The sequence below is a fragment of the Macaca nemestrina genome, chromosome 12 (genome assembly GCF_043159975.1).
Source record: "Macaca nemestrina isolate mMacNem1 chromosome 12, mMacNem.hap1, whole genome shotgun sequence".
Classification (NCBI taxonomy): domain Eukaryota; kingdom Metazoa; phylum Chordata; class Mammalia; order Primates; family Cercopithecidae; genus Macaca; species Macaca nemestrina.
In genome coordinates, this window is record NC_092136.1 from 36,278,748 (window position 1) to 36,300,300 (window position 21,553).

General features: G+C 35.2%; 1 long non-coding RNA gene across 1 annotated transcript in view; it reads left to right on the plus strand.

The window, feature by feature from the left end:
• Positions 1-21,553, plus strand: part of LOC105471471 (uncharacterized) — a 487,352-nt gene that overhangs the window by 425,886 nt on the left and 39,913 nt on the right. Inside the window, exon 7 of the long non-coding RNA XR_011610730.1 lies at positions 15,938-15,974. This is a non-coding gene — a long non-coding RNA (uncharacterized lncRNA). The remainder of the gene's footprint in view (positions 1-15,937; positions 15,975-21,553) is intronic.

Sequence of the window (21,553 nt, forward strand, 5' to 3'; positions counted from 1 at the left end):
ACAGCCTGGAACCTTTTGAATACAGATACATTTATTTAGCATAATACTTCTGAGATTTATCCATGTCAGTGTTTGTATCAGTAATGTGTTCCAGTTTATTGCTGAGTAGTATGCCATTGTATGGATGTACCACAGTTTTTCCATTCACAGGTAAGGAACCATTGTTTCCAGTTTGGGGTGATTATGAGTAATGCCACCCTAAATATCCGCATAAGGGTTTTACTGTGAACATAAGTTATTTCACCTTAAAGTGAGAATACTTGATTATATGCTAAGTGTATAGTTAACTTTGTAAGAAATCACCAACTGTTTTCCAAAGTGGCTATACCATTTTGCTTTCCATATATATTTATATATTTATTTATATATTTATATATATATATTATTTATTTTTTGAGACGGAGTCTCTGTCTCCCAGGCTGGAGTGCAGTGGCGCAATCTCGGCTCACTGCACGCTCCACCTCCTGGGTTCACACCATTCTCCTGCCTCAGCTTCCCGAGTAGCTGGGACTACAGGCACCTGCCGCCATGCCTGGCTGATTTTTTGTATTTTTAGAGGAGACGGGGTTTCACCATGTTAGTCAGAGTGGTCTCGATCTCCTGACCTCGTGATCCGCCAGCCTCAGTCTCCCAAAGTGCTGGGATTACAGGTGTGAGCCACCGCACCCAGCCTATATTCTCTTTTAATGCTGTTCCTTTCCTGTCTCCCTATTTGCTCCACTCATGCTTACTTGTACTTATACTTTAGTTTTCAGTTTAGCGATTGCATCCTTGGGAAAGTCATTCCTGATGCTAGGTCTGAATTGATGTATCTCCTGTGTTCTGTCATACTATTGTATATCTCTTCCATTAATGTTGCACAATATAGCAGAATGCAAAAATAAGCCTATTTTAGCCTCAATTTGAGCAGAACTTGAAAGATAACTGCTGCCGCCTACTCTAATATTCCAAAGGCATTGCTACACTATCATTGTAGAAATTAACAAAGGAGGTAAACCATATCTTTGTTTTCAACCTTAGCTTAGCACCCATTCAAGGATAAGAGAATTAAGGTTAAGTCTGAGAGAAAAAAATTGTTTGGAAAAACAATTTGCAATAAGACTATAAATCATTTTTCATGGAGCAAGGAGGGGGTGTTTCCATGTCCCTTCAAGACCAATGAGAGACGATTTCCATAAGACCACTTGGTCATCTGGATCTGTGTTCACTAGTGTCTACAGGAGTACCTCAACTGATGCCAAATTCTTTCCTAGAAAACCCTAAAATTGTGAGATTTGGACTCAGTAGCTACTCTGAAAGTGGGAAAAGGAAAGGTTACTCTATTGGGGAAGTTAAGGATATCTAGAATTTTAAGGGGAAAGAATATATACTTCTTATGGACCAAATATGGAGTATATAATAGTCTTCCTATACCCATTTAAAAAAAGAATTGAAATAAATGTAATGCCTGGAAAAGTAATGGGATCTCCAACAGAGAGTCTTTGTCAAGTGGACTTTCAGTAACTAAATGCCTCCCAGAAGGAAGTAAGGTGTAAGATCCCCAATGGCAGTCATATTCCCATAGCCCACAAATGCCTTTCAGAAAAAAGCAAATGCAGGCTATGCCAGTAATGTTGAATCTTCCTCCCATTTGCCTCTTCTCCCTCAGAAAAAAACATCAAATCAGAAGAGCTAGTAATATCCATTGAGTGAAAGGGGAAGGGTAGAAGTGCTAGCGGGGAAATTAGAGGAGAAGAACTAAAAATAATTTATCTCCTATATTTTGAAATTCAGCTTGTGGTCAATTATTTACCATTATAAGTGATGGTACAAACATACATTTTGGTGTATAGATCTTTGTCCAGATTTCCTATAATTTTCTGAGACAGCACTCCTAGATTAGAATAATTGTAACTGGAGGCCCTAACAGTTTTGAGGCTCTGGAAATATATTTATGTTATAATTCAGAAAGGTTTACAGTTTGTTTTCACTAGTAATTTATAAGGGTATCTACCTCAACTTACCCTCTCCAAAAAGCATTATAATAGTTTTAAGAAAAAAAGTCTGTTAAATTTTTAAATGCAAAGAGGGACACTATTGTTTTAACTCCAATTATTAATAGGATTAGATTTTGTTGTGTCCTTATTTTCCTCCTACATTTCCTCTGGATTACTTACTGGTTAATAACTGTTAATGTAATTTCTCATGCAGAAAACTATATCTTTACATAGATGAATTAAGGCAAGAAATGTACTCCTTGATCTTCTAGACTCCTCAATATCCTATATATTTATTTCTGAGAAAATTCTGTTTTGAAACACAAACAATTGTGCTATCCTATCATCTTTCTTTAATGCATAGCTCCCCTCCTTCCTAATCCAGAAAATCAACCAATTAATGTGTTGGAGAATAACAGAGAAGAAAAAAAAAAAGATGATGCTTTTGTATGGTAGCACTTTCTGTCACTTGGAAATGCATCTTAAATGTTTCAAAGAACATTAGCATGTGTATGTGAATGGGTATCCCAGGAGAGAGCGAGGAGAGCAAGAAGGGAGGAGAATATGTGGATGTTCATCTGGGTTTTATTGGGGTAGAGGATGGAAGACAATTATTCCTTCAATATTTCTATCCCTAATTCTATCCATAATTCTTCAATTATGGCATTTCAGGGAGTGTAAAGAGGTGAAACAAACCCAGAATTCTAATTTCAGACATGATCTATTTTCTGAGATGGCTAATATAAGAAACTACAATTTTCTTACATCTGATTGAATGAGAAAATAAAATAGGTTTCTATGGATTTAGTAGGACCTAAAGTATGGGGTGAGGGATAAGAAGGAGCATATATTTTAGAATCTTTTCTTCTCTATAGGGTCAAATCATTGCAACAAACATCGCCCCGACCCAGAGACATTCAGTGAAGAACAAAATTAAAATAGCTAGCAAAAACCACATTTATCCAGTGCTTACTTTGTCCCAGACACTGGTAAACAATTGTTTCACGCACATTGTCTTATTTTATCCTATCTCAAGTTTATGAGGTTAGTATAATTATTATGCTAAGTTTATAGAAGAGTAAACTGAAATTTAGAGATGGTTACTTATGCAGTATCACACAACTAATAAGGGCAAAGCTGGGATTTATAGCAAGAATATTTTTAATTCCACAGCCCATGATTCCAAACTCTTGGGCACACATTATCCAGCCTGGGTCTCACCAGGCTCAGGTAGCTTCACCTTGCCTTGTTCTTCTCCAAATACCCCAAACCCCACTGCTTCTTGTGGAACGTTTCTGTATTTTGTCATTTATTTTTATCAGGGCTACCTACATAATTTGAGGGACCAATGTAAAATGAAAATGAAGGTCTCCAGTCGGGGTTGGGGAAGTAAATCTTCCCTTGCCACACTGCTACTCCAACCCAAAGCAGATGAGTGACCTCTAAGGTATTGCAACTTCTCCATCAAGAGACACTTGGTACCTGGAAGAATGGTGGACAAGAGCCTCTACTAAGTTTCCTGCTGAAGGAGCCATGACATTGTCAGGGAAGATTGAGGATGACTGCCTCCTTGCTTTCTTCGGAGATGCAGTAGGGTATACGCCTAAATTTGATTCTCTTGTACCCATACTCAGGCCCCTGCCAAGAGCAAAAGCTGGCATGAAATACAGGCTTTCTCCCCAATTAATGTGACTGAGACACCCACATAGGAGATGGGGAGGAAGTAGGGGAACTTGCAAGGGGAAGCTAGGTAGAGTCCAAGGCAACATAGGGTGGAGAATGGGTGATCAAGAAGCCATCTCAAAAAAAAAAAAAAAAAAAGAAAAGAAAAAAGAAAAAAAGGGTAGAAAACAGGAATATAAGTTACGTTAAGTATATCCTCCATTGGCCTATCAGATTTCACTTATAAAACATAAGGTAAAAAATGAAATTAAGAATTTCAAGGTTAACAATTGCAAATAATTAGATCCCAAGAGTGGGGTTCTTTGAGCATGGCAGCCTATATGGTTGTGTATATAACTGTGTGGTTATAGCCTATGAAGCTGTGTGGTTTTTTTTTTTTTTTTTTAATCTCAATTTAGTCAGGGAGGGGATGAGAAAGGGTGATTTGTTTAAAACGCCTGTGTAAATCTTGTGCAGATCTGTTGCTTTGGTGGCAAAAGAGTGTAATGGTTAAAAATCTGAGTTTAGATTTATATAGACATAGGTTCAAATCCCAACTCTTCATACTAGATAATTTGAAAAAAGATTTTAAGCTCTCAAATTCGATGTCTTCTGTTTTAAAAATGTAATAAAACAGATTTTAAAATTTTGAATAGGTTGAAAATGTAATTCATGTAAAACATTCAACACAGACCCTGTCACATACTTTTGTAGTGAATAAATGTTCTCAACTATTAATATTTGTGATACATTTGAATTTGGAGATTTAAGTAAAATTTTAGTCAGCAAAAAATACTTGTTTCCTGGTTCATGTATTACCTTAGAGATACATCTCAAAATCCTGAAAAATTTAATCACATAGCAAAAAAAAAAAAAAAAAAAAATGCATTGATAAATAACTAAGTACCAGTCACTCAAGTATGTTATATTAATTCTTATTCTGTTTCCATAGCAACTTTTGAGCATCATCAAGCCATTTTATAGATGAAGAAACTGAAGTTGAAGAAGGTTAAGCAAATTCCCAGGATTTAATAGCTGATGAGATAACTAAGATCCAATCTCCAGTCTGTCTGACTATGAAGTCTGTGTTTATAACCCCTGTGTCATATTGTTTAGATGCATTTCGACCTGGTTTACATTTAAAATGTTAATAAATAATCATACTGGGGACCCAGCCTAGATTATTTTAATCAGAATATGAAACCTCAGAGCCTGAGGTTAAAAAATATTTTTAATGTGATTTAGGTGATTGTTATGTGCATCCAGGGTTAAGAACTAACTGGTGAGATGTTATAATGCACCTGGGAAGCTCTTACTTTTAAGATATTTTGGGTTACGTCATATAGCAAGCCATTTTGAATTCATGAATAACAATGGAAACTCCATCTATTTTTTTTTTAACCCCAAGAATGTTTTAAGACAAACACCAAAGAAGATTCGTTGTAAGAAAGCAAAGGTATTCTTTTTTGCACAGGAAGAAAGAGTTGTTATCGTCATGACCTTGAATAATCTTTTATAGATGGGTGTGGGAGTATGATTTATTTTCTCAAACTCAGAGAAGTAAAAGCATCTGTGTACTGACCTGAAAGAATGTGTGGAAAACATAGGATGAGGAGAAGAATTACTACATAGCTTGGATCAGAAATGTCAAGGCGGGCGGACGTGGGATGGTAGAAAAGGAGTGTGTCATGAATACATCCTAAGTGGGCCCCTCCTTCACATTTGTTAGCATCATTTATAATAGGATGAATAATAGTGTTAAGATGTATGCTCCATGACGTGCCCCCTTATCCAAACAAATACAAAGCAGCTTCAATAAAAATATTAACCAAGGTCAGCATATGCAAACTAGAGTGCTAGTGATTTCAGCCCCAGTCCCAACAGGAGGGCAATTCATAGAAATAACTGCCTCAGTTCCCTAACTTTATTCTGAAGATGGAGACTTATAAACAAGGCATTGATTCTTCCAATCATTATACCCATTAATTCTATTTTTTCTAGGGTCACTTTCTAGAAGGGAATTAAATTAAGGGACTGATGTTGTGTGCAAAGAGATATGGGCTGTGGCTACAAAAGGATGCTTTGACCAATTTAAACAGGTAAAAATATGACAAAATTATGTCAAAGGCCACCAAGCTCAAGAAAGCCTTACTGTAAAATAGCCACCATTATGTAATTTGTGTATCCCCAAGTTAAAGGAAAAACTTAAATGATTAGTGTTAGTGAACTAAAGATCAGTCTCCATAGATATTGTTGATAGATATTAGTGTAAACTGTCTACTTTGTTTTGAAAAAGAATATCTTCATGATGTTAAACAAAACTATCAAGGACACTAGAACTTTTCTCTAACAGCATCAAAATAGTGGCCTAATTCATGATAATGTGGAAGGAACCATGATGTGGTAAAAAGAATATAGGTTTTTGACTCAGAATTGTTTGAATTCAATTTTGGTTTCTACTAAAAATCTATTCTTGGGCAAGTAACTTAGTGTATTAGAACCTAATATTTTTTATCTGTGAAATGAGAATAATATTTACCATTTAGGTTTATTCTGAGGTTTATAGATAATATCTGTGAAACAGCAAGTACAATATACCTAGAAATTATTCCATCGATAATGATCATTATTCTATTATATTTTCATTGTTGAAAGTCAACTCACTCTCCTAACATCTTGTCAAGAACCTGTGCTTTCATATCCTGGAACTCAGCCATGCATTTCCCTGTTTCTCTCAGAATAAAACATTACTGGCCTAGAGAGTAGCCCTGAAATTAAACCTACTCACCAGAAAAGCACAGATTCTGGGGAAATTGGCCAAATGACGGGACTTAAGTGAGAGTTTCTGCTGGCAGAAAAAGTCTAGTACCCAAGAAACATAGCAATAACTAGGCGCAATTCATATGAGTTATCAGGAACCATCTTAGAACAGTAGGGTAGGTCAGCACATAGGAAAGCTTATACACAGCAGCTTATCAGGGCTATTGCCTTGCTGCCTTCTACTTAAGGGAATTCTAGATAAGGCATATCATAGTTTGAGGTCTACTTCTAGAAAGGAACTTCTAGTTAAAGGAAGGGTTCCACATACTAGGGAATCCAGGTCCTAAGCAAATCAGCAAACCAGGTTCATAAGGGTAAAAACCCTAAGAGAGTTGGCATCCATCTCCACCTGATCGATGAAAAAGCCATAACTCAGTATGGACAAGTAAATTCCTCAAAGCAAAGCAAGCAGTGAGTTCCAACCTGATATCCAAATTCAAATATATCTGAGTTTAAAATAATTGGCTGAACCAAGGTAGAGTGTACTACTGATGAAAAAATAAAAAGTAGAAAACAAAAACTTCGGCTTCAGTTCAGATTGGTACTGACAACAAATGGCAAGTTTAAACCTGCATCTTATCATCAAATAGCTCTTGCTGTGGGAAACCTGATCCTAAAAGCCTGATATGGATGACAGTTTGTTGTTTAATACAAAGGACTTTAAAATCAAGCAGCAACACCTTCTTGTTCAGACCATCACTAGTGGCTTTCATAATTTCCTCTCTGTGACCATTGTTAAGGACCTCTGGAATCTCATGGAATCTATTGGAATTGTATTTGTATATTTTGTAGGACTATTGTACAATCATCATGGTCACTATATTTCTCACCACAATATTTCATAAAGGAATTGTCCTGACTTAATGATTAGGGAAGATTTAATGATTGGTATCATCCACCAGATTGCTTCCTTTTCAACATATTATAAATTGTTTGTTGACATCTGTATTGTCAAGAGCGTTTTGTAGTTAGTGTTGCTGGGGTTTCTAAGCCTTATTTGGAGGATTGCTAGAAATATTTCCCTCCCCATCTCACTGTAATTAAATTACATGGCATATTGGGCTGTTCTGTTTACATTCAGGTGCATGTGCAGACGTCCAGAAGGAAAAGGCTACAGACTCTTCTAATTGTTCTACTAGGAAATGTCAGAGAGGTGCTCAGTTCCCTTATAGATTTGAAAAGGAGTTTAGTCTTCATTTTGTGAAGTTTGGGGACAGGACATGTTTAAAGGGAGAGAAACAGCCTTTCTTACCTCTTCTTCACAATTATTTAAAAAAAAAAAAAACTTTTGTGGGATTATGGAAGAGATAGTTGGGTTGAAAACCAAAACCTCATACCTGTTAAGCAGAAAACTTTCAATAAACAATAAGAATAAATTCTCTGCAAATATTTTGTAACAATACTTCTGTTCCATGGGAATATTCATTTGTTATATTTACTGTTCTCTTTTCTGTCTTTCTTTCTTCAGATGTGTAATTCTCATTCTCCCTGACATGTCCTTGAAGAAGTCCCAAGAAAATAAAAATTATTGTAATTTAAGTAAGCCCCACCATAAAGAACCTTTCCTTTGATATCTCTCCCAAACTCTTCCTATCCTTCTGGTAGCCTGAAAGACTTAAACACGTATAACAAAGCACTTAACTTTCCATCTCAGGGGAATACATAATGGAGACTCTACTTGAACAGGCCAACTGAAAAGCAATTAAAATAAAAACAAAAAACCCTACTTTCTAAATGGAATATGAATGGAGGTAAGATGGCACTTCCCACCAAACAAATAATTTTACAGAGTAATTGAGTCCTTGTCGATTTCTTTTAGGAAAATATGTTTTCTGCATTTAAAAACATATTAAAGATAGCTGTCCTCAGTGGTATTCAGCATTAGCAGTTAAACAGTTTACAGGAGATACATTTTCTACTTCGAGTGCATAGAATGGTAAATTAGTGAAGACCTCTTGAAATTACTGAGACTGTCATACAGTTAGAAATGCACTGAATGCTATTTATGTGTCTTTGTAGCTTGAAAATTTAATGAGGCTGAAATCTGAAGAATAAAAATATTTCCACTACAAAAATGAAAAAATATTTGAATGAAATCTAAGTTCATTGCATGCCTAAGATCTCAAGACCCAAACAACATTTTTCTTCCATAAGATCACATGGAGTGAAAATGAGTCAACATTCAATAGGATCTTTGTTTAAAAGACATCAAAGGAATGCTGACAATCTCACCATTTCACTCCTCTTATCTGTGTAGACATAATATGCTCTATTTTCAGGAAGCCTAGAGCATCTCATAAATTTTTGGTACTCCTCATGGAATGTGGATTGTGTAGTTATTGGCCCTGAATGTATAAACTATGAATTAAGTGTCACTTGAATGGAAAATTATTTGAAGAAAGTACACCATGATTCACTTCTAATGAATGCTTTTATATGTCTCTGCAAATGTATTCACCCAAAGAAGTTTTCATAGAAGGAGGCCAAGAAACTATTCTTTCTTGTAATATTTTATCTAGCAATTTTTAAAGTAAAATAATTCACTAAAGCTAAGAAGTTTTCTTCTATTATCGAACAGCACATATAGAAATGTCCTGTGTCTGGTTAAAATCTTACCAGATAACCAATTGAAATTAAAATATTTTCTAACCCACAAAAGCATATATTCCACAAAGACCAAGAACACTTGATAGACACACAAAAACATGAACTAAAGACTTTGATAGTCAACCTACCAGATGCAACTAATGTAGACGTTACATCCTTTTAATATTAATACAAGTAAACTTCTACACTCTGACTTCTTGGGGTTTTGTTTTGGCTCAAGGTTTCTGTATTTTGTTATAAAGACCTATGGATCTTTAGTCTTTACAATAAAATCTAAAAATCAACCAAATAAAAATAACTGCACATCCTTGATTCCTAGTATCTGGGACTCAGCTCAGTTGGCTGATGGTTATGTGTTTGATAAAGACTTATGGATCTTGTGTATAATAAAAATAATTTGAAAAACGATTCCTCAAGAATCTAGAACTAGAAGTACCATATGACCCAGCCATCCCATTACTGGGTATATACCCAAAGGATTATAAATTATGCTGCTATAAAGACACATGCACACGTATGTTTATTGCAGCACTATTCACAATAGCAAAGACTTGGAATCAACCCAAATGTCCATCAGTGACAGACTGGATTAAGAAAATGTGGCACATATACACCATGGAATACTATGCAGCCATAAAAAAGGATGAGTTTGTGTCCTTTGTAGGGACATGGATGCAGCTGGAAACCATCATTCTTAGCAAACTATCACAATAACAGAAAACCAAACACCGTATGTTCTCACTCATAGGTGAGAACTGAACAATGAGATCACTTGGACTCAGGAAGGGGAACATCACACACCGGGGCCTATCATGGGGAGGGGGGAGGGGGGAGGGATTGCATTGGGAGTTATACCTGATGTAAATGACGAGTTGATGGGTGCAGCACACCAACATGGCACAAGTATACATATGTAACAAACCTGCACGTTATGCACATGTACCCTACAACTTAAAGTATAATAATAATAAATTAATTAAAAAAAAAACAACCAAAAATAATCTGCAAACGTGGTTTCTAGTATTTAAGACTCAGTTCGGTGTTCTTCGCTGATCATTATGTAACATTATCAGAGACAGATTTTTGTGAGGTGCCAGATTGCAGAAGACCTTCCCTGCTAATTAGAAAGGTGAGGTCTAATCCAAAAGACAAAGATTCCGTAGTAAATATTGTCCAAAGGGTGATAAAATTATCCTTGTTTTAGGGAGTAAAAATTTGTGACAATTTAGAAAACGGAATTGCACCCAGAGCATTTGGTTATAGTTGCAGTTTTTCAAGTGTTAGATGATGAGGGATAGGATTTAACACATTGGCAGTTGAGATAGATATGAGAGATGGATCTAAAAAAACTCTAGATATAACTGATACTCTATGTAGTGTTTAAATAGAAAAAAAGGGATATAGAGGGGGTTAGTATGAAAAATGACATCAAATGCCCTGGCTGAGGAGGCAGAGTGGATGATTTTAAAGAGCAAGTGAGGTAGAGAATGAATAGAAGGAGACTAAAAGTTCTGTTTTAGAAGTACCCAATTTCAGGTGCCTATAATTAAAGATGGTTACATCAAGCAGGCAATTAGAGCTCTAAATTGTGTAAAAGAAAGTCTGGACTATAGTAAGAACTATTTCCTTTCTCTTTTCCCTGATTTTTCCCTCTGAAAGTTTATAGGACAACTTTAGATGACTCCAATATCTGTGGAGCTGAAGAAGGTGAACTTATGGCTTCGGTGGCGCTAAAGATACCTTATGGTTGCTATTATTCCTTTAATTAGACTAATTGAAGATTACACATTCAAGTCCGTCTTGCTCTGTCCTTCCTTTGGATTTAAAAAGCTTGGAATACTCTCTGATCATATATCCTCTACCAATATTGAAAGACAGGTGCACCTTAACTGTAGAGGCCAAAGAAAGATTTGAATATCCTATTACCGTGAGTCCCAAAAATGCAGCTACTTCCTTTTATGTCATTACTTTCAAAGTCTGAAATGCAAATTCTTTAATTTCAATATAGTTGAATGGAAGCAGAACCAAATGAGTGCTTTTTTCCCAGCAATTTTTCTCATAAACTTTGCTATTAACGTTTTGTTTTAGAATTTTTTCAACCCTTGGCACACACTTGTGCTGGTATGCATGTAGCATTCTTTTCTGACTTAATCTTCATAGTGGTATTGGCATTTGGTAACTTTTTAAATTATTTTACAGATGGAAAAATAAATCTAAGGATATTACAATGTTAAGTAACTTCTTCAGGGACACACAGCTAGTGGGGGTTGGAATTTAAACCTACCATTAGAATGAACTGTGCTTTGTTCTGCTTAATTACCTAGTTGCAGAACACTGTACTGAGGTTTTGCTGAAACTATATCAAATCTAAGGTAGCTTCTAGGTTTAACATCATGGATCTATAACAAACAGCTGTAGAAGGAAAAATTTATAGAAAAGACTCAAGTAATTAAATAGACATTTTCATTAAAGAAAGTTTCTATGTTTGTGGTTTGTGGGATGAAAAATGTGAGAGTTACTCATCACTCATCAGCCTTGGGAAGATGATTATCATTGGCTTTATTTCTGGAAGACTTTAATGTTGGAGATGAGATTTAGAAAACCTTTGAAAAAGAGGAAAGAAGGTAGACTTTAAGTAAAAGGTTGTTCCAAGAATAATGAATGGCATGAGTGAGAATATAAGTGAGAAAGGCATGGTAGGGAATAGGGTAGGAGGTGAGAGTATAGAGGGAACAGTGGGTTCTTTACTCCTCCACACCTTGTATGTGATAATTAATCTAGAAAGACAGAAGAGAAAGGAATAGTGAGAAAGGGTGGGCAATTACTTAGGCAATCTAGGGAAGCCCTTGAATTTGATCCTTAGAGACAGGGCAGAGAAGGAAAAATTTCATGGCCTTTACCGCAGTCAAGGAAACAGGTTCTAAAAGCAGAACTTGGGTCTGTGATTTGACTGGGTAGCCAGAAGAAATGAACAGTTATAGGAGATGTATTAAGTCCAAGTATTAGGCCACATTCATGGAGTAATATACAGAAAACATGAAATAGGCTGCTCTCCCTGCAAGGGCTGAATTGCCATAAGATAGACACTGCAGGAAGAAACTCAGCTGTAAGAAGCAAAACTTTTTACAATGAAATATAGCTGGTTAAAAATATATTATAAGTAGGCTATAAGCAGAAGCTCCTCCACACCTAACAATTTAGGTCAATTCTATTAATCCCTAAGACCAAGTTCCCTAAGGCTGGGAATTAGTTAGAAATGCAGAATCCCAGGCCTCATTCCAGACCAATTGATTTGAATCCACTTTGAGAAACATTGCCCTAAACTCTCTTGTTTCTAACTTCTCTCATCTATAAAGCAGGGATAATGGCTTCAGTATAAGGTTATGTCAGAATTAAATAAAATAGTATTCTCCAAGGGTTTAGTAGGATATTTTGGCATAGTGGGTGTCAAATAATTGGGAATTAATGTATTAATATTAGTAATAGTATATATTGAAGAATTACTTTTTTAAATCTAAAATAGAATTTATGGGTCAGGTACAGTGGCACATGCCTGTTTCAGCACTTTGGGAGGTTGAGGCAGGTGGATCTCTTGAGCCCAGGAGTTCGAGCATGGGCAACATGGTGAAACCCCATCTCTACAAAAAAATAAAAATAAAAAGTTAGCTGGGCATGGTGGTGCACACCTGTAGTCCCTGCTACTCAGAGGGCTGAGGCAGGAGGATGGCTTAAGCCCAGAAGGGCAAAGTTGTATTCAACCATGATAGTGGCCCACACTCCAGCCTGGGCAACAGAGCAAGATCCTATCTCAAATAAATAATAACACATTAAATTTAAAAAATGAAATAGGATGCATGTTGTTGTAAAGACTAGATAAATCCCACTTCAGAATTGGGCATTTTAATTTCTATTCCATACACAGAGTTTCACCATGTAGGCTACCCACTGTTTATAATTCGACCTACCTTTAGTAGAAAGTGACCAGGTAGAGGGATTGATTTTGAAAGGTTCCTTGATTGGCTGAATTTTGCTGAAGGATTTTTATTACATGAGGTTTCTGAATCATTTTCAGTATTAGTGCCTAAGAAAGGGAATTGTGAGCAGAAAAACTAATTGCCAGATTAATGGAGTTCTAATATGTAATGCAAATATTACGCTAATGAAATAGAAGTGCAGACCTGCCCTTAATTACTCAACCCGTCTCTCCTTGGGACATGCAAGTGTTTGTTTTATTGCTCAGCTTTAATCTATCCTCACTATTCTTGATCAGGTTTGCAAATGGGTTCAAAAGACCTTTAGGCCTGACAATATTTTAATCAACCTCAAAATCTTTCCTGTTTCAGCAATATTATATAAAATCACAGCACTCTGTATTCCCAGTCCACCTTCCTGTCTGCTTTTTCTTATCTAAATAGAAACAAACTATTTGCAACAATGCAATCTCTAAACTAGACCGTATCTCCAGAGAGAGTCTTAATCCTGATACCCTTACAAAGGAAAATGGGGCTAACATAATGACAATGCTGCTGCTGATGAGGATGGTGATGATGATGACAATGACAATTATAACTACAGTAATAATAACTTCCAACATTTATGGTGTGTTTAATTCAATCTTCTAGTTTGGAATACTATTTTCACTCCCTATTTTTATTTTTAGTGGAAAACCTCTCCTGAATTTTAGAGACATATCCAACTGCCTACTCAACATCTTTAACTTGGATATCTGTGAGGTATCTCAAACCTAATTTATACAAATAATTGGCTTCCTGTAAGATACTGGCCCTCCCATAATCACTCCATTTTCATAAATGACACCTCCATTCTAAAAACAAAAAACAAAACTTGAAGTCATTTTTTTTTCATATCTCATCCCATTTGTCAGCAAATCCTGCCAGTCTTGTCAGTCTGATGTTAGCAACAACGTGTTTCCCCATTGTGCAACTCACAATGTTGAGTTTTACAGAAGGAATTTTTACTTATATCTTTTGTGCCATTGGGATATCAAAATAATTTTTAAATTATGAGCTGCATGGAATCTACCAAGGAACAAAGGTGTCTTCAATAGTCACAATTCAGAAAATAGAAAATGTAATATAGAATGTGCAGGCACCATTAGCAATTAGTAATAGAAAAAAAGAGATTCAGTTTAAGTAATTTAGTCTTCAAGAATTTCCTGTAGGCCCAGAGTATTCTGAGTGTGTGTACACATGTCTTGATAGTAGAAAAGAAAAGTATAGAAGTGTTTGGGAACTCAACAACAGTTTCCAATGACAAGCACTTATTAAATACTTAATGCTTGTCTGGTACTATGCATTAAGGAAATGGAAATACAAAGATGAGTGAAACAAAGTCTATATCAAGGAACTCTGACTCTAGTAAGAGAGTCAAGGCAGTAAATAGTTTAAATAATCATTAACTCAACATCACAAACTTACTGTAACTGTAAACAGAGCACTATTCACTGGTGGAAGCAGCTCCAACGGATGTGGAAGTGAGTCAGACTTATATGGTAAATTTTCAAACCCAACCACCATAAATAATAACAAACATCACACAGAGCTTGTGATTTATCATATCACATAACTGTTCATATTTCTTGGAAACCAAGGAAAGAGCTCTGAAAAGTCTAAGGAGTTATCTTTTTATATCTCCACATACCTGATGTAGCAATGTTGCACTACAAAATGTCACCTCATGGTGAAAGGGTTTCCAGAACTAATGTTAGATAAAAGTCTCTATTAGGTTTATTTCCCAAGAGTGTCTCTTGTTTTGGGTGATCCATTCTTTAAAGACATGAACATTGCATTGGGTTTTTCCAGAAAATCAAGTAAGATACAGAGTGATATAGTGCTCGGAACACTAAACTCCTCATAAGTTCAATTCAAGAATGACATAGGAAAGATGGAGCACCAGGACACAAGCCAAGCTTTGGAAACTTTTATCATACATTCAGTTATGTTTTAAAATATATTTACCACTGACAAGAAAATGTTTCTACTAAAATACAATCATCATGGAAACTAACAGTCATAAGACAAGCCACTCTTTAGATTAAATAACAATTTTTATTCATCAAATATGTATTGCGTACCTACTATGTTCCAAACACTCTGAAGGGATACAGAGATTAAAATAATGGTCCCAGTGATCCAAAAATTGATAGTGAAAAACATACTGTTAAATAAAACAAATTAACACATAGTTGGACAGGTGTAGGTACACAGTGTAATAGATGGTCTATCTCAAAGCTTCAGTAAAGCTGAGTTTGAAAAATGGAAAAGTTAAGCTTGTAAATAATAGAGTAGCTGATCTAGAAAAAGAACAGTATTTTTAAAGGCATAGAGAACTGGAAAATTCGCTGAGTGCAAATTCCCTGTTTTCTAACATCTGGCCTTCCTTTTTAATTGTTGCCTAGTTATGACATTCAGCAGAAATAATAGCCATTGGGCAGTCAGAATGATTTGTTATGGTAAACAGAATGGGAGGAACTCTTACTCCCTGTCTATGTATATGAGGCTATAGTTTTAGTACTAAATTATATTTTTCTATCTTAGGTAATAGGCAATATTTCTTAAAAATATTATTTTAATTAATTTTGTGGATTTTTGAAACTAAAGGATATAAACGAATACTGACTCAAATAAAATGTTTTAGTAATTTGTAATTATTTATTTATTCATATCACAAATATGATTGTAGGGCTTGCAGAAATCAACCACTGTGCCAGACTCTATAGATACAAGGATAAATACACATTCTTAACCACCAATACTCAAAAATCTAATGGGTTTTTAGATACATTTAAACAGATAAACCTTTTATGGATTTCCAGTCTTTAATCTGTTTATTTGTAATCTTTTATCTTTCAGATAAAAGTGTGACCAATGCAAGAAGAGAAGTAAATTGGTAAGAGAAGCACAAACGAAGCTGATCTGACAAGAATATACAAATATGGGAGAAACAGTGAAATCTGACCTAGCTTTTGAACAATGAAAAAAAGAAAGTAGTGAAAGTTGTTCTAGGCTAGCAAATAGCATAAACCAAGAGAGAAGATGTAAAATGTCAGGGATTTTCAGGGAAATTCCGTATAAAAGCTGATTTGCTGGAATGCCAGAAAAACTCACATGACCTAAGATGTAGACAATAACTCAATATTTATACTTCCAATGTTTTGTGCTCTTTTTGTCTTCACTGACAATGAACTATCCGCCAAAAAGCTTGGTAAGATTGTAGGCTGCTTTATATGGCTCTGGGTTTTTAAAAGTCCAATAAAAAAACAATGTTTTTGGATATAGTTGAACAGCTGCTGTAAGGAATAAGATTAGCAAATAAGTTCAAATGTGCTGCTGAGGGTTATTTAATGCATTATATCAGTGTTAATTAAGGTATTATTAAAAGGCTGACTGTTGCCTCTTGTATTCCTAGAATTTACACACACACACTTCATTAATCTTTGCCCTCCCTGTGGGATAAGCCACTGCACCTGTTCATCTTCATAAGCATTGGTTTTCCCTGCAATATCGCTGGCATGCAGCTCAAGACAAGCATGGATGATATGCAGTAGATCAAAGAGGAAACATCCTGGCATTGATAGGGATTTTACTTTCTCTTCATTTTGGTGATAAACCCTGGCCTTTTTAAAATTGCTATTGGAATATAATCCTAAGACATACTCATGAAATTCCTTTTACCATCATCAGTATCAAACATCCATTTTGTGTCCCAGGCATATTTGCCAACATTTAGAATTTAAAACATGTGACAGTTGTACAAGTTTGGGGAGGATGTCTCTATTTTACACCATGGAAAATATGGCTGATCAGAGAACACATGAAACAGATAAGTAAAATATTGGCAATGTTGACAAACAACAGTATCATGTGCAGAGGATTATTTGTAAACATGGGAAACAGAATCTATCTAGAGATTCTTCGAGGTAAGACTTTAGAGCTTTGAAGGATAAAATAAATAAAAAGTAGTAATAGTTATCTTTATGGAAGACGTACTCCATCAGACACTATTGGTATGAACTTAAGATATATTATTTCACGTAATTGCTATCGGTATTTATTTAAAGTCAAAATTTTCCTTTATAGTTGTAAAGCCTAAACTCCAATGATTAATTGTTTTGCCCACTATCTCACAGCTAGTAAGCAGCAGAACTAGATTCAAATGTTAAGGGAATCTACATCTACAGACTGTGCTCTTAGTGACTATCTTGAATTATTTCTTTATTTGATAACAACTGGCTACTAGAAGAATTCCAACCATAACTTTCAATCAAAATAATTGACTGGACTTTCAGGGATTGTAAACACAGATTACATGCATCATGATATTTTGCTTCTGTGATGATTGGCTTATTAACATGTAGTTGCTAGTAGCATGAATTTCAAGGCAGATTGGGAGGCTAAGGAGTAATATCTTGTCATTCAGGAAGAGTTTACAGGGAAAATACTTGAGTTCCCCAAGCTCCAGTTTGGTCCTCAATTTTGTCGTGTCTGTTCAAAAGTGATCAATCTTTTGATTCAGAGGGATTCATTCTGAAGAGATAACTGTGCCCATTTAATAATGCTATGTTAAATGCAATTGTAAATCTTACGAGGATGGCCCAAGTTAGCTGAGCAGCATGTTCTTGTCCTATAGCATACAGTAATAAAAGAAACTAAATTATCATCTGAAAGCTGCTTAATATTCATGGAATATTAGTATTAGCAAAAGGAGTTGAATCAACGTGTCCATCTTTTGGAATATACCTTTCAAGTAGATAGAATGCAAATGATCAGGGCACAAGGCCTCTCCCAGAACAAAGGGAAACGCACTGACAAAAATCTTGCTTTTAGCCTCCTATTTATTCTGGGCTTTAAACAGGTCACTTAATTCATTTGAAAAGTTGCAACTTTCAGAAACATTCAAATTCTAATTGTACATTTTTGAAGTTATGTTCTTGTCATTATGATTGTACCCAAATGGTTGCACATTTTTAATGTGTCATTAAGTGCATTGTTTCCATGGATATCAAACTCCATTTGTTTCTGGATACTTTTTAAGAATGGCTTCCTGGAGGTGATCTAGTATAGTTTACCACTCATGTACTTTCAATATGTTAAGAAAATGACCACTATATGCCACCATAATATGAGGTGGGCATGAGTTACTTCAATATGCATCTCTCCCACTACGCTTCAAACTGCACGGGAGTTCTATTTGAAAAGTAGCATTTCACTGATGGCTAGCACAGTGACTGATGCATAGCAGGTGCTCCTAAACATTTGTTGAGCAAATGAACGTAAGTCATGGTAATTTTCTGTCTCACTGTGATTTTTTTAATTTACCTTTTCAAAATTGAACTATTGTAATTATTTGCCTTATTATAAAATGACTTCATACTCATTGCAAAAACTTCCACCAATACAGAAATATATACTGTAAAGAATAAAAGTCTGACAAAATCCCTGCTCCTCTTCTAAGAAATGACTATTTCCATTTAAAGGACTGTTCTTCCAATCTTTATTTTCTCTGTGTGGTGTGTGTGTGTGTGTAGTTTTTACATGAGTGAAACCATATTATTTGGGCAGTCTTTTTCTATATAATATGATGTGAAGAAATTTCAATGCCAATACATAGAAATCATCTTATCCTTTTGATGCCCATTTAGACTGTCATTATATAGATGTGTTACAATTTGTTCTAGTGCTTAATTGATGTATGTTTAGCTTAATTTCAATTGTAAAGAATGCCTCTTGCAGACCCATTTATGCGTACTTTTTCAGTATTTATGTATATTTCTACTAATGGCATAGCTGAATCAAAGAAATGCCTGTCTTAAATGTTGGCATAATTTTTTCAAATTTCTTTCATAAAGATTTTACAATTTAAACATCCACTAATAGTTAAGGAGTATCCTCAAACTGAAGTTTAATACTTCCACACAGTGAAAAGTTTCATTAACCTGTGAAATTAGCCTCTATGTTCCCCTAAACTTAATACTCTGATTAGTGAGATAACTCACATAAAGGAAGCATAATAATTGAATATGAGAAGGTAATAGCAATGCCCTTTTGATTTATAGGTGGATTTTTAAAGGCATAAGTGTTTAGAGTCTCTGAGGTAGTTAATTAACAAAAATCATTGATAACAATGATTTGTAAACATTGTTTGGAAAACAATATTTTTGAAAACCAATACTTAAGATTAGAGTGTATTAGGCCATGGAATTATAGGTGTTATAAAATAAGCTCTTTATAAGTTAAGGGTGATCTAAAATTGTGAAGATGAAGGGAAATAATCAACCATAACCATTAAAATAATTAAAACTTTCCACTTTGATGATTTTAGGCCCAAGTTTCTATGAATATTTATCCAACTGTACCCCATTCCACTTGTTTCCTCTCATTATGAATTTGATAACAATCAAAACAATAGCAAAGTTTCAGAAATATTTTCTATGCACCAAACATACCTGTATCCTTTTATCCTTCTGTTTAGGAGCCTTCTGTAGACTTCCATGGATACAGAAAGTTTGGCAATAATATAGGTGATAAAAACTTATGCTGGGAGAAAAACAATCAAGTATTACTTCAAGAAAAAAAAAAAAAAAAAAGGCTGGGCCCGGTTCATGCATGTAATGCCAGCACTTTGGGAGGATTGCTTGAGCTATATAGTCTCAGTAGTCCCAGCTACTTGGCCAGACAGGAAGTTAGGGGGAGTTAAGGTGGGAGGAGAGCTTGAGCTGAGCCCAGGGGATGGAAGCTGCAGGCCATGATTGTACCACTACACTCCAACCTGGGTGACAGAGAGAGACCCTCTTTCAAAAAAAGAAAAAAGAAAAGAAAAAAATGCATTTAATCTAGAATTTTGTAATGATGATGAAATGGTACTTTTTGGGAAGCCCAAGAGTTAAGATGGTAGGGTTCACAAGAAGCATCAGGTAATAAAAGTTTACAGAATCCACACCAGGCTCTTTCGCCATTTAAATAATTTATCTGATTGTGACTAACTTGGGATATAGGAAGCTATAATGACCTCCAATGTGAAATATTACAAGGGAAGCAATTCACATGGCCTACATTAAAATTCCAGTACCAAGGTTAATAGCACTGTATTTCCTTACTCAGAGGAAGCTCTTCCTCATTTCAAACTAGGTTTCTTGTACCTCAGACCTATTTTTACTTGATCAGTCCTGAATGGAAAGAAAGCACAGCTGGTCACATCTCTATTCAATAGCCATGACAACCCCTCAGATTTTGTAAGCCTCTGGCTGTTTCTACATGACATCAAAAACAGGATACAAAAAGGAATATTCTTGAGGAAAATGGTGATTTCATCAGGCCAGAGTTCCTCAATAGCAGTGCAATGGAAATTTTGGACCACACAATTATTTGTTAGGAAGGGTTATCCTATGCATTATAAGGCATTTAGCAGTAAGTATTCTTGTATATGATGCCGGTACTACCTCTCCATTTTCTACAATAAAAAATGTCTGCAGACATTATCAAATGCCCCTGGAGGGCAAAAATTGACCACACTCCAGTGAGAACCATGTATTATTGTTTGAGGGACAACTACTCAGTCACAACTGGCAAGGGGCAGGTTTACATGCCAGACAAAATCTTCATATCCTTCAGTTGATCAGTTGGATACACCTAATATGGAATCCCAGCTATTAAGAGATAGAAAACACTATTGTAGTTATTATCAGGCTGTTTCCAAGGTTCAAAGATAAAGTTGTTTGTTTTGAGAATTTCTAAATTGAGATGCTATAACAGTAAGCACCTTCCAACATGTGTTAACTGTTAACAGTTAACATATAGACTGACTCATTTGCCTGCTTTGTAACAGAATTTCTGAAAAATAATCCCAAGAGTTTTAAGCTATTAACTCCTAGTTAACATTTAGAGAGGCACATGTGACCCCAGAGACATGTGAACACACACTTAAATCCTATCAGAGATGCAATATTTAAAAATTAATTAATCATCCTCTTTGAAGAATTTTTTATTAGCACTAAAATAAAAAAGCCCTGACATATTAGTAAAGGGAGGAAGGGAGGCTCACATTTGTTGGGCCACTATTGTTTCACATGCTTTACATATATTAACATATTTAATCTTCATATCAATGGTATTAAGTCACTATTATTCCAATTTCATTAAAAGATGAAGAAGTTGAGACCTAATAGGTTTAAATGAATTGTCCAAGATGAGACTACAGGAAGCGACTGACGTATGCATTCATCTTAGTTCTAACTCCAAAGCCAACATTCTCTCTCCAATATTATGGAAAAATATTTTCTTCAAAAAGTCAAAAAAAATAACATGCCAAAAATCTTTCTTGAAGACTCTCATTTGTGAAGAAAAATATTACATGAGATAAAATTGAAATCACTTTGCTTATAAATAATAGTTCTTAAAATATAAAAAGAACATTTACAGGTCTGAATATGATAATGAACACACATTTTAAGAATTGAAATTTAGAACCAT